Genomic DNA, 12,875 nt, shown 5'->3' on the forward strand with positions numbered 1-12,875 from the left:
CCTTTCTACTGCCTTGCACAGCTGAGGAACTTGACCCTTTGCAAGGGCTGTTAACTCCTTATGAATATCTACAATGTGGTACACTTCATAAATTCACCTGTTTTATTCAGCATTTCAAAATTTAGAAGACTCTCTGAGAACACCTGAAAACTTACTCAGCCTAAGACACAACCCTGAACTTGAACTAAAATTTCTTAATTTCTATACTATGGATGCCTCTGGTATCATTTGTTACTTTAGATGTTATTTTGACTATTTTAAAGATATTATAAATATATCTGTAACTATCACACTCCCTAAATCAGATATATTTTACTTGCTTGTTTACCATTTTCTTTGTGCTGGTCCAGGGTCTTGAACTTGTGGTGTAGGTGCTATCTCATAGCTTTTTTGCTCAAGGCTAGTGTTCTACCACTAAAGCCACAGTTCCACATCTGACTTTTTAGTGGTTAATTAGAGATAAGAGTTTCACAGCCTTTTTAGCCTGGTCCGACTTTGAGCTGTGACCCTCAGATCTCAGCCTCTTGAATCGTCAGGATTATACACATGAGCTACCAGTGCTCAGTAACTTGTCTTTCATTGTGGGTAATTATGCAGTTCAGCAACAATCAACAAATATATACTTTATATTATGGGATCAACTGTACATGCTCAAACATATAATCAGAGGCAAGTTTATATTTGTTTTATTGAGATGGGGCATATCCTTAAAGGAACTAAGTTTCATATGTAAAAATAGAGCAAAAGTGACAAGCAGAAAAAGAATTAAATGACAAGCAGATTTGAGTACAGTTATTAATTTTCCACTTATATAGAATCTTACATCAGCCATTTCAATAAACATTTCCAACTTGCTCTTGCCCCAATCCCAGTACACAATTACCTTGGGGTATTACAAATCTGTCTGCATTTCATACATAACACGGCAGCTTTTAGGTCTTTAGGACCCTCCATCTCCCTTGCTTGGCACAGACCCTGAGCTTTTTTGATGGTCTTAGGAATGCTGACCCTTCCTTTATTAGGAACCCTGACACCTGTGTGGCCCAACTGTTTTGTCCTGACAGTTGGACCACATAACAATCTTCACTCACCTGTCTCTAGGCTGCCCCTCTCAGTATTTATACTGTCAACAGGATAAGGCTGAAATTCCTCAAGCCAGAAGACAAAGGCCACCATGTCTTCACCTGAGCCCATTTCTGTCCAGATTCTGTATTCTCTTCCCAATGACCTAATCCAGCGAAGCCTGACCAGCTCATGCATGCAGTCATGGAAACTTCTGGATCACCCCACCTTTGCTCCTTTAGGCCTCACATTTATACCTCCTACTTGGTGCCTAGTAGCACAGAGGTTTGATTATTGTTCATCTCTAGCTTCCACCCCAATTATCTTAGTATATTAAAGACATTCAGTTGAACTTCGAGAGTAACAAGTCAGAGTCTGAGCCTAAATCGGATGCTGAAGGCTTCCAGGAATGTAGTCTCCTCACTCAATTCTCAGGGTTTCTACAGCTTCAGGCTCAATTTAACCTCTTCCATGAAGTCATCTGGCCATCCCAAATCCAGTACTCAATCCTACTCAGAACTCCTGGGATAATTCCTTCCTGCCTCAAATTCATCCCTTTCTATTTTATTTTCCTGTCAACCTCAGAGCCTCACATTGTCTGTCTCTTGAACAAGGTAGGCACTTAGTTGTCTTGTGTATCATTTTGCTACTTTTCTACTCTGTATTGGTTAGGATATTTCAGTAACTGAATGAAAGAATTCAACAGTAAAGGCACTTATGATTTTTCAGACGAAGATCACATAACAGGGTTAGTTTGGGGCTTAGAAATAACTAGAAACAATGCTGGGTGTGGTGGCACTCACTTATCATTCTCAGCTACTTGATGGTAAAGTTTGAAAGAACTGCAGTTCAAGGCAAAAGAAAATTAGATCTTACTGCAATAAACAAGCCAGGCATGGTTGTGATGCTGTATATACAAAGATCACACTCTTAACCCTAGATGAGAATAATATAAAGCAAAAATGGGCTGTGGGTATGGCTCAATGGTAGAGCACCTGCTTAGCAAGTGGAAGACCCTGAGTACTGAGTACTGAGTACTGCCACTCTCTGAAAAAAGTCAAATACTGTAGGAAGGAAAGTGGTATGCAGACATATAACCCACTATGTTTACAAACAGTATTAATGAGATTACAAATTCTGTATTAGGAAACCTTCTGTGTCCAAACTGATGGTGCATTCTAATATAGCTGAGCTGATGAAATGATAACCAATAGTCCAGTTGTCACAGAGCACAACTGCCCTAAAAGTAGGAAGAACTGGATCTACCCAAGTCTTAGGCCACTAAGCTGTAGACCTTTCCTTCAAATATTTGGCTATACATCACAATCTCCTTCACCATAATCATCATCATCATCATCATCATCATCATCATCATCATCAGGGAAAAAGCCAGGAAGAAAGATAATAGTTTTTTGAGATTCCATACAATTCTTGTCTGTCTGTTCTTAGCACTTTAAGAAATGTTATGTGACTGTAACCCCTCTGTCCATCATCTTTATAATAACGTTAAAAAGTTTTAAAAAATACTTTAATAAAGCAGAAATAGAGATCAATGTATGTGTAATTCCTGTGCTTCTCTCTCCAATTTGTCTTTGCCACTTCTTACACAACAGTCTGCCACCAGTGCTGCTGCTACCACCACCATCCGTTTCCAGTTCTGGGAACAACACAGGTATCCGCCAACAGTGAAGCTCCTAAATATATTCCAGGGCACTGGAAAATGATGCAGCCATTAGGGAAATGGCTCTGAATGGGCAATCATGGAAATACACTGTCAGGATGGAAAAGCAAGGCATAAAAGCTAAGCACACTGTGCATGCTGATTTGTGCTTTAAAGAGGGGAGTGGCTGGGCACTGGTGACACATTCCTGTGGGATGGGTAGAAGGCTATCATAGCTATAGACACACACATGATCTATTTGTATGGAGTTTTCTAGAAGAATATCCTAAGTACTGTGGATAGGAGTTTCCTGTGGTGATTGGGAATCTATATACTGGGACATCCATTGTTTCATATTCTTTTTTGAAATAGGTTATATTCAGTCATTTTTTTCTTCCCCCATGCTTTTCATCAGAATTTCCAGTGCCTCTAGCCTCTAAGAGAGACTAACAGGCAAAGATCTGCAAAACGGCACTAGCACTGCAGGATGCTTCCTTGACCTTCTAATAGATATGAGCCTACTTAGTCATGGCAAAAACAGCTGGCTACCAGGTAAGTGAGACTTTTTGTAGCTACACACTTAGTTTAACTGATTTCACGGATGCCATATCTTTTAGAAAAGCAACTCTCTACTGAACAAAAAAGGTTCTTTCTTAACCCTAATCTCCCAAGGAAGCAAAATTATGCCTTAGGGTAGTTCTAAGGAAGTTTTATAGAACACTAACCTGCAATCAAAGTTGTAAGTACAAACTCTCAAGAGAAATAAATACCATTAAAAAACATACACTATATGCTAATATTATATCTTTCTTAACTGTTCACTGGATTCTACCTTCTCAAGGGACCAATGCTACCAAAATGTTCCTCCTGGGAACAAGGTTTCCCAATTCTCCAGATGTGAAGCTTTGAATCCAATATTTCCCACACAAACTTCTGGGCATATCCACAGGAGTACATAAGGGAAATGTGTACAATGTATAACAGGAGAGGCATACACACACACACACACACACACACACACACACACACACACACGGACTGCATAAAGACATTCTGCCAACAACCATAGTGGCTCATATGTATGCATGAGTCTTACTAGATTACAATGCAGCTGAAAACTTCCCATCATCTGGTGACATCCTGTTTTTTTTGTGCTAGTAGGGATGTTGTGTGAACAAACCTGCTGCACTGTCAGCCATAGATAAGCACAGCACAGACCCTTGTATAGTGTGTAGAATACCCGGTAATGGAGGGTTACTACTCACCCATTTACCAAGTTTTTCATCATCACTTTGGCATGCACATAAAAAGCAATGTAGGGGCCAGGAGTTTGGCTTAGTGGTAGAGTGCCTGCCTAGCATGCATGAAGACCTGGGTTCAGTTCCTCGGTACCACATATACATAGAAAAAGCCAGAAATGGTGCTGAGGCTCAAGCGGTAGAGCTCTAGCCTTGAGAAGGCCCAAGGACAGTGCTCAAGCCCTGAGTTCAAGGCCCAGGATTGGCAAAAAAAAAAAAAAAAAGCAAGTTGAGTGTGAGAACTTCTCAGTACCCTGAAGGTGCATTGTTGTAACAAGAGATAGTGATTTCATGTGTTGTTTACTGTCCATAAAGATCTTCCAGTGAGGCTCAAGACAGAGATGTTGACAAACCTGACCCTGAGGAGACCCGGGCCAATGAGTATGCCTATGTCTTAAATTTTCAACATAAAAACACTCAAAGAATTAGCCAGGTGCCAGTGGCTGACACCTGTAATCCTAGCTACTAGGAAGCTGATATATGAAGACTGTGATCTGAAACCAGTCCAGCAGGAAAGGCCAGGAGACCCCAGTTAACCACAAGGAGTCAGAAGTGGACCAGTGGCTCAAGTTGTAGAATGCTAATCTTGAACATAAAAGTTCAAGATCAGTGGGCAGGCCCAGAGTTCAAAACCCGGACAGGCAAAAAAAGAAAGCTCAAAGAATTAGAAAGGCTTCAAAATGTTTTTATATAGCTGTACAAAGTGTTTTGTCTTTTCAAGTGTTATTAAAAAAGTCGAAACATTTTATAAAATTAAAGAGGTAACAGGAAGTGACATTAAGCCAAGGATGTTATTGAAAAAAAGTTTTAAATAAGTTTAAAATAGACTGAGTACAGTGTTTACACAGTATGCTTAGTTCACAAATAGTACCTAGCATAGTGTTTATAATTAACAGTTGTGACTCATCACAGGCTAGGCCTCAACTTCCCTCCCGGCTCACTCACTCACTTACCCAAAACCTGTCCTGCAGCTCTACTCATAAGCAAGTGCCCTGCACAGGTGCACCATTTGCTGTTTGTACTGTACTTTCCCCCATATTTAGATACTAAAATACCATTGTATATAAACGCATACAGCATTCAGTATGGTAACATGTTGTGCAGGTTTGTAGCCTGGGAGTAAGATGCTAGGTCACACAGCTTAGAAGTGTAACAGGCTAGACCACCTAGTTTTGTGTAAGTACACTTCATATTGCATGTACAATGACATAGTCATCTAATGAAGTATTTCTTAGAGCCTATTTCCCCCAAATAAGCTCTAGTGTTAAGTAGAAGATAACTATATCTAGGACAGATTAAGACAGTTCATCTAGAAACCACACAGCTCATATGGCTCCTAAGGGCTAGACGGCTTCAGTTGTGACCTTCTAAGGCTTTAATGTACAGTTTTACCATTCAAAAATGGTTTCACAATAGCTATAAAACTCAATAAAGTCGTGTTCTTATGGCTGAAGTTCGTTTTTCAGAAGTCAAAAAAGAACAGGATTGTTTAAGAAAAAATCAGTTTTGGGGGCTGGGAGTTTGGCTTAGAGGTAGAGTACTTGCTTAGCATGCATGAAGACCCAAGTTTCTCAGTACCACATACATAGAAAAAGCCGGAAATGGTACTGTGGCTCAAGTAGTAGAGGTCTAGTCTTGAGAAAGCCAGGGACAGTGCTCAGGCCTTGAGTTTAAATACTACGACTGGCAAAAAAAAAAAAATAGTTTTGGATGGTTCCAGATATATTTTTAAATGAATCAATACTTATATAAGATATATTTGAAATGTTTACATGTAACTAATTCTTTTTAAAAACTGGCATTTGAATATGCCCAGGCCATAGAGACTCCCAAATCCTATTCTTAGGATGGAAGAGTAAACTAAAAATATTTACAACAGTGGTCACAAAAGGAAATCACAGCAGTACCAAAAAAAAATGATATATTCTATACACATGTACCTGTGTGTGTATGTGTATGTGTGTGTGTGTGTGTGTGTGTGTGTGTGTGTGCATTTGCATATTCTTTACTTGTACCATAGAATAACATGGGTTAGAACTATGACATGGGTTAGAACTATGAGAATTTAAAAGAATGAATCTCAAAAAGGGGCAAACTAAAGAAGAACACATTGATAAGAACGTGGTAAGTGAAGCTGGAGAGCCATGATTATAGGTCTGTGTTACATACCAAGTTCTAGGATAGCCATAGCAACAAGACCCTGTTTTCAAAAACCCAAAACAAAAGTATAAAACAAAACGCGCACGCACGCGCACACACACACACACACACACACACACACACACACACACACACACCTCACACTTGGAATCAAACTTTACAAATGTCTAAAGCTGTCAATATCTTACTTAGATATAAACACATAGGTTGGAAGAAGATAAGGCAAAGAGATGATTATTAACATGACTCTTAAGACAGAGATGTCCTGTTAGGGTAAGGTCAGCTGTGACAAAGGTTTACTCAGCCAGGAATGATGGTAACATAATCATGTTTGATGCCTTCCTCTAAATTTTAGGTACAGGGTGTTTCATGGTTTTTCATAGGGTAAAGTAAACTAAATATGCATGTTATGTGAGTTATTTAAGTGGTAGAATGAGTAATACCTTTCAATCTCACTGTGCAGAGTCTCTGGTTCTATACTTTGCACAATGTTAAAAGCTAAATTGTGACTTATACCAAAGGCCCTCAGGTTACCTTGTAATGGGCTGTCTTCTAGATAATTTATCCTCTCTGAGTCACTCCCTAAAATGTGAAAGATATATCAGGAGAGGGGTCCCAGGCTGCCTCTAAGGCCACAGTTAACCCTTGGCAGTGTAACAGCTTACTTCCCCTCAGTTGGCTGGAGGAGGAGAAAGGGCCTTACCAGGGTGTCCTGCTTACCGGTGGTTGACCACAAGCCTATCCTGCATCTCTTGCAACAGCTTCTCACAGAGGGCAGCTAGAAGCTGTTCATTGCCAGCACACTAGCAGTTGGTAGAGCAAATTTTCCTTTTGTTCCAATGGACATGGCACATCAAGCTCTGTCGACTACTACATTCATAATGCTCTGAGGCTGTAGGAGGCTTTGCGGTCTGCTGGAACAGGTGGCTATTCCAATGTTTCTTTTTTTTTTCTTTTGCCAGTGCTGGGCTTGAGATCAAGGGCTGAGCACTGTCCTTAGGCTTCTCAAGGCTAGAGCTCTACCACTTGAGCCTCAGCACCACTTCTGGCTTTTTTTTTCCATGTATGTGGTACCAAGGAATTGAACCCAGGTATTCATGCATGCTAGGCAAACACTCTACCACTAGGCCAAACTCCCAGCCTCCAATTTTTCTTTTTAAAACCACAGAAATTTAGCCTCCAAGTTCAAGGAATCAAGTCATCTAATCACATACCTCTGTCCTCTTCTCCAGTTACCCTGGCTTCAAAAGACCAGGGCTAGCTATCAATAAGCCCTCCTTCCGGGCATTCTATACATACCTTGGCTACCTAAATAATTGGGGGAAAAGGTTTGTTAAATTTGCTCAAATATTTTACTGTCTAGAATGAAAGAGTTTTCTTTTATAACAAAGTACAGAAGTCTTTCATTATAAGATACACACAGTGCCCCAAATTGAATACAGACTTCCAGTGTGAAACAGCTCCAGGGCAGAATTCACTGGACCCAGCACCTTTACTGGGTGCAAGGAGACCTGCATCCCAGCCCCTGAGTGTCAGCCTGGGTCAGAGATGCGCCACCCTTCCCTCACAGCTGCTTCCTCTCCCCACCCACAGTTCACACACCCTTCTTCCCCAAAGTGGCTGACTGCATCACCCAAAATCAGTTTTATAGAGGCTCAAGTTTCCAGGGAAGGGCTGTGGGGGGAAGGGGTACACGGGGGGGGGGGGAGGGCACAGCCTGGATGAAGTTCACTCATGGAAAGGGCAGACATGAAAGCGACTAAGTTAAGGCTCCAATGCTCAGCCTGTTTGACCAGGATTATTTTCATGCCCATGGGCAAATAGGAGGAGACCTGGCTTTTTTCCAGCCAGTAGCCGACACACTCAAACCCAGATGTTTGCCCATCTCTTAAATCACTCACTCTGGCTTTATACTTATAACAAGACCAAACAACAAAGGAATCTGGTTGTTCACTAGGTGTCTGGGCAGTTTAAAGGCCTAGAAATCCATGAAGAAATGAGGGAAGGAGTTCAGCAAGCACAAACATAACTACTAAGACCACAGAAACAATTTGTATTTCTTTCAAATAGTTCCTGGGATATTAATTACCACAAAGCTCTATAATACATATTTACACATGCTGGCTAAAGCCAGAAGGCCATGAAAACTTACCAAATGCCAACAGATGAGGAGCAGAATAGGACCGGTACTGGCTCACCTTCTTGCCCGAGAGGCAGTGAGTGTGCCAGGCAGAGGCTCCTATCCTAAACAGCACCTACCAGTGACTCATGCTGGACTTTGGAGATCCTGCTCTACATTATCTCAAGGGTATTTCAGTGTTTGTCTCAGAGAAACTCCACGCCCTGCACTGGGCCGGACAAAACTGCCAGCAATAATGCGCTGCATTCAGCACACTGCTGTACAAACGGGCTCTTTGTACTGTCAGCCAAGCAGGCGCTATCTCTGCTGGGAGGCCTGCCAGAGGGAAGGTCTGCTATCACAGACCTGGGATGTCCAGAAGTGACCTTCCATTGGTACTCCCGATTTACCCATGGGGGAAAGGTCTCCATTTATCAAACCCAGGTTGGACAGAGCAAGTAGAAAGCAGGGAACTGGACTCAGGAAATGCCCCATTGAAGAAGGCAGTGTAAGTGGGCAGGGCTGTAGTCACTCAGCACTGGGAGGGAAGCGGCAGGCAGGCAGGGAGCAGTCAGGAGACCCTTTCCTCTGTGTATTCTTTCATGACACAGATGATCGGGTACCTCTGTGTGTCAGGCGCAGCCGGAGAAGAAAAGGGCATAGCTCCCTCCTGTCTGGTGGCCGAGGAGGAAGAAACAATAACAGCTAGTGATAAGTACAAATACAGGCATGGTGTTAGGAAAACACAGTGGGAAGGAGACATGGCTGCTTTCTAAAGCAGAAAGGGAGAGACTGGTGTGTTGAAAGTGCTTCAGATAAACTAAGTTTTGAATCCATTGGGATAGGTGTGAGTTTGGAGAAGATGGTGCAAGGCAGAGATGGCAGAAGAATTAAGATGCCAGCTGAGATCAAACACTGAGTATCCCACACTTAAATCACACTGTGACCAGAATGGAAAACACATCTGGGTGGTGCAGATAGGAGCCTGTTCTACCGGCCCCTAGGAAAGAGCTAGTGCCCAATCTCCAGAAGACAGCATCTGGGGTTTGGAGAGTAGAGGTGGAATCAAAAGGACCCGGCACAGGATCCTTTGATTTATCCACTGAAGGGTAAAGAGTTAAAGTCCTACATCTGTTCTGTTCCTTTTGGGGGCTATATGGTTATCCAAAAACAAGCAAGAGTGTCTGGGAAGAGGAGGATTCAGCTATCACACAATAAATTTGAGGGTCTCTGACATTTAGATACTGATGAATTCTCTGGAATAAAAGGGGTTGAACTAAACAGTCTGAAAGCCATCAGTGACAGGGCCCAGGGCCCCTTACTCAGAGGACAGCAGTGGACTTCTAGGGTCAGTGAGACCTATTCAAGACTAGCTCTGCTTCTTGGAAGTTGTATAACTCTGGTAGGTAAATTAACCTTTTTGAGAAACTGGTTTTATCTAAGGAAATTCCTCTTGGGATTTAATGTCATGGCAGACAGAAGACATTTAATATTTTCCTCTTGCCCTTTCCCAATCATACACTGCTTGATATTATGAGTTCTTAACCTGTGCAGCAGATTACAAGCTTTCTTGCTGTCAGTCACTCGCTTCTAAATCCCTTTTGACCTTCCTTGTATGCACAGATTCTCAAATATTTGACTTGCCACAAGTCATGAAAAACTCAGGCCGAAGAGGACCAGGAGTTTCCTGCCCTTGACATTAAATAACTAATGCGAAGATCTTAAAATTGCTATGTGCTTTAGTGATATTGATTTAACTCTGTGTTGGAGGCAGGGGAAGGAAAGGCCAATGGGAGTATGGAAAGGAAAACTGTCAGTCTAATAAAACATAGTAAGAGCCACAGAAGTTCACTTTGTACAGAACTATACTGTAATATTTAAGAAGAGCATCTAGTGAAGTTAATATTACAGAACTGCTACCCTCTGGCTCCATTCAAATAAGTGTGTAAAATAATGCTAAATAAGTACGTTCTATCAAATAGGTTTCCTCATCAACCATGTTGAATCAGTGGTATACTTTGTATATAATACATACATGCTGTTTGTGAGGGCAAGGCTCAGTTTCTTTTATAACTTTTAACATTTTACCATTTTATTCATTGTTCCACTTTTCATTGGCACATATTAACTGTACACATTAATGGGTTTATTGTGATGTATTCATATTTGAATGTAATGTACATGATACCCCATTGTCCCCTCTTCTGTCTCTAACTCCCCTTCCCATGGGTCCTCTTCCTCTTCCAAGATAGTCTCCCTTCTACTTACACACCTTTTCTCCCCCACTAGATTCTCTATATTTTTTTCTCTCAGTCTGGCTTATTTCACTGACACCATTCATTTTCCTGCAAATGACAGTTTCATTCTTCCTTATAGCTGAATAAAATCCCATTGTGTATACAAAGCCTATTTCCTTTATCCACTCATTGGCTGATGGGCACCTAGGGTGATTCCATAAAATGACTACTGTGAATAGTGCCCCAGTAAACAGGGGCGTGCATACATATCTCTATTTTATGTTAGACTTCCTGAAAGTCATATACCCAGGAATGGTTTAGTTAGATCATAAGATAGTTCTATTTGGGCCTGGAGTTTGGCCTAGTGATAGAGTGCTTGCCTAGCATGCACAAAGACCAGGGTTTGATTCCTTGGTACCCCACATACATAGCAAAAAGCCGGAAGTGGTGCTGAGGATCAAGTGGTAGAGTGCTAGCCTTGAGAAAGTCCAAGGACAGTGCTCAGGCCCTGAGCTCAAGCCCAGGACTGGCAAAAAAAAAAAAAAAAGATAGTACTATTTTTTTTTGAGGAACCACCATATTGATTTCCATAGTAGCTATACTAATATTTTTCTTTCTTTCCTTCCTTCCTTCTCTCTCTCTCTTTTTTTTTTTTTTTTGTCAGTCGTGGGGCTTAAACTCTGGGCCTGGGTGCTGTCCCTGAGCTCTTAAGCTCAAGTCTATCGCTCTACCACTTTGAGTTACAGCACCACTTCTGGTGGTGGTTAACTGGAGATAAGAGTGTCACAGACTTTAGGGCCCCGGCTGGCTTTGAACCAAGATCCTCTGATCTCAGCCTCCTGAGTAGCTAGGATTATAAGTATGAGCCAGCAGCACTGGGCTCTAATTTACATTTCTAACAACAGTGTTTGAAGGTTCTAGGGCTCCCCTCCCCCTATCACCAAATGCTTGCTAATATTTTTATTTCCTTAATGATTGCCCTTCTGATTGGGATAAGATAGGTTTTCAGTGTATTTTTGATTTGCATTTGCCTAATGGTTAAAGCCATTGAGCAAGGTACATGTTTCTTGTACCTACTGGCTATTTCTTTTGAGAACTGATTGTTCAGTTCACTTGCCCATTTAGTATTTGTTCTTTTGGTGTTTTTTAGTTATATATTCTGAATATTAATTCCTTATCATATGAATAACTGGAAAAAATTTCTCTAAGGGTGAGGAGGGGGGTTAATGGCTCAAATGGTAGAGTGCTTGCCTAGCGAAACCTAATTCAATCTCTAGAATAACTTAATTTTTTTTTTCACTATTCTGTAGTTTGTTTATCCACCCTGGTAATTGTTCCATTGCTGGAACAATTTAATGTAACTATTAGGTAATTCATGCTATTTAGAAAGTTATTGTCTATGTCCTATGTCTTATAGTTTTTCCCTATGTTTTCATGCAGCAGTTTCAAAGTTTCAAGTCTTACATTAAAATCTTTGGTTCATTTTTAACTGAATTTTAAAACATGGTAAAAGCCTTCTACATGCGGACATCCAGTTTCCCATCATCATTTGTTAAAGAGACTGTCTTTTGGGCATCTTTGAAGAGAATCAGGTGATTATAGCTGTGTAGAGTTATTTCTAGACAATCTATTTCATTTCATTCATTGATATATGTTTTTATTCAGTACCATGCTATTTTTGTTCCTATGACCTAGTAGTAATATTTGAAGTCAAGCATTCCATCATTGGTCTTTTTATACATGACTACATTTGCTATTTGAGGTCTTTTGTTTTTCCATATGGACATAGGATTTTTTTTTCTATTCTGTAAAAAAAAATCTGCTTTGACTCTATACATCTATATACTCATCTTCACAGTACTAATTCTGCCAACTCATGAACACAGGAAATCTATCTTCTAGAGTCATCTTCAATTTCCTTGGAATTTTATAGTTTCCATTGTAGAGCACTTTCATTTTCCTAGTTAGGTTTATTCCTAAGTATCTGATTTCATTTTGAGATTGTTGGGAATATTTTCCTGATTTGTTTCTCAGCATGTCTGTTATCAATATACAGAAAAACTACTGATTTTTATACATTGATGTTATAACCTGCTACTTTGCTTAAAATGTTATCAGTTAAGATTTTTCTTTTTTTTTGTGGGAGTCTTTAGATTCAACTAAGTACAGGATCATGTTTCTGCAAATAGGAATAATTCAACTTCTTTTCCTAATTTTATCCCTTTTATTTATTCCTGTTTCCTTCTTACTCTGGCTAATAATTTAAACACTAGACTGAATAAGAGTATAGAGAAGGAATCTTGTTTTGTTGCTGATTTGGGGGGGAAATGCTTTTGAGT

At 40.5% G+C, this 12,875-nt stretch overlaps 1 protein-coding gene across 4 annotated transcripts in view; it reads right to left on the reverse strand.

Moving 5' to 3' along the window:
- The window catches only part of Tmcc3 (transmembrane and coiled-coil domain family 3), a 160,319-nt gene that overhangs the window by 26,140 nt on the left and 121,304 nt on the right, over window positions 1-12,875 (reverse strand). The window contains exon 1 of one of the 4 annotated variants that reach the window (XM_090328402.1): window positions 8,333-8,482. The exons of the other annotated variants lie outside the window; for them this stretch is intronic. The gene's annotated coding sequence lies outside the window, so the exon portion shown is untranslated. Of the gene's footprint in view, window positions 1-8,332; window positions 8,483-12,875 lie in introns of those variants that run through there. 4 annotated transcript variants of the gene reach the window in all.

Source organism: Megascapheus bottae, chromosome 2 (assembly GCF_031878675.1).
Source record: "Megascapheus bottae isolate mThoBot1 chromosome 2, mThoBot2.hap1, whole genome shotgun sequence".
Lineage (NCBI taxonomy): Eukaryota > Metazoa > Chordata > Mammalia > Rodentia > Geomyidae > Megascapheus > Megascapheus bottae.